Below are 1,629 nucleotides of genomic sequence, written 5' to 3'. Positions count from 1 at the left end.
GGAAAGAGATAGTGAAACACAAACAGGGCCTCTCCTTATGACACCACAGAGCCCTCAGGGCTAGGTAAATGACCTGAATAGAGGTAGAAATTGTGTCCAGTCCCATCCCACCATGGGTTCATACTAGCTGAAAGTTGCAAAGCTTATACCTTTTTCCCTGTGCATTTGGGCAACGGGAGAGCATGGGGGGAAATACAGTTTGAGGCAGAACCGGGGTATTTCTTCATTTTGTTGCTCTGTGCCAAAACAGTTCATCTTTCTTTTGTTTTCTCTTTCATGACATGCTGTGGGATCCATTTTATATACAAATTAGAATTGAATCGTATTGCATTGTCCTCTAAGAACTGCAGCCCCTTGATAAAACTCTGTCTCATACAAATTCAGGGTGGATTTAAGTGGTGTAACTTGTTCCCCTTTCTATCCTTCACTGTGTAAATTACACTCATTTAAACCCACTGGAGTCCATACAATTTATATTCTTGTGTACGTCATCTTTGTATTGAGTCCAGCTTTGACTGGTTTGGATTCAGCTGACAAGGTTCCACCCCAGGGGTGCAATTCTTACTGAAGCCAGTGATAATTATGGCTGCTGATATAACATGCTTGTAAAGTGTATTGCAACCTTCACTAGTGGCTAGTTCACAAATTGGATAATCGTTTACTGTTGCTTCTGGCTAATGAAGTAGCGTACCATTTTGTGATTGGCACTTGAAAGTCCTATGTTTGTAGCTTGCCGGCATCTTGTAGTGGGTTCTATTTTCCACCATGGAACTGTATCAATAGCTAGGTTGCTGGGAAAAATACGTGCAAAAAAAAAAAAAAAAAAGAGAGAAAGAATCCGCTGGGTGATTTGCATTTTAGTGCTAAGAAACAAGAAGGAAGACTAACGAGTGAAGTTCTATGACAGCAGATTCCTTACGGCGTCTTCATTTCATTCTTGTGGTTTTCAGTTGGCGAGAGATTGATGTTACCCTGGTGACAAAGCAGCTGCTTGCCACAGCTCCAAGTGATTGCAGTTGGCTACCCTACTGCACCCAGGAGAAGCTACACGCTCTGCCTGCACTCAGGAACTGAATGCTGTGATGACATGTCATTCTTTTCTTTGTCCTCATGCAACCTCCCAATGTTTCCCAAACAGAGCACAAGAATCCTCTGATTTAAGGCCAGATTCCTCAGTGGAACAATGTGGAGACTCTGGTAACTATACAGGCCAGATTCGGCCACTTGTGTTCATGATGTGACTTACTCCACAAGTAACCTCACTGAGATCTCAAGATCAGCAGAGTCTGGCCCTATGGTAGTTTGTGGGGTCAGGGGTGGGGCTCCTACTATTTGGATTCATTTGCCTGTGTGTAATGCAGACAGACCCCAGTCGTTGGCAGGCAGGATCGAAGCGAGGATCTCTGGAGCTTAGTGCAGGAGCTTCTACAGCACAAGCTAAAAGCCACCTCTCTGTTAGCTAAGGCTGTAGAGTAGACTCATTTCTCCCTTTCTAAGTGGTCTCGGTGTCACTAGATGGGACAGAACGCCACACCCAGGAGGTGTGTGGGTTACATGTGCATTTGTGTTTTTATTTGATGTGGGCTTTTTAACACCTGGGGTGAAATGCTGAGAGATGTGAGGCCAAAC

Source organism: Trachemys scripta, chromosome 14 (genome assembly GCF_013100865.1).
Source record: "Trachemys scripta elegans isolate TJP31775 chromosome 14, CAS_Tse_1.0, whole genome shotgun sequence".
Lineage (NCBI taxonomy): Eukaryota > Metazoa > Chordata > Testudines > Emydidae > Trachemys > Trachemys scripta.
The sequence above is the reverse complement of the archived record's forward strand: the minus strand, read 5'-3'. Positions refer to the sequence as shown.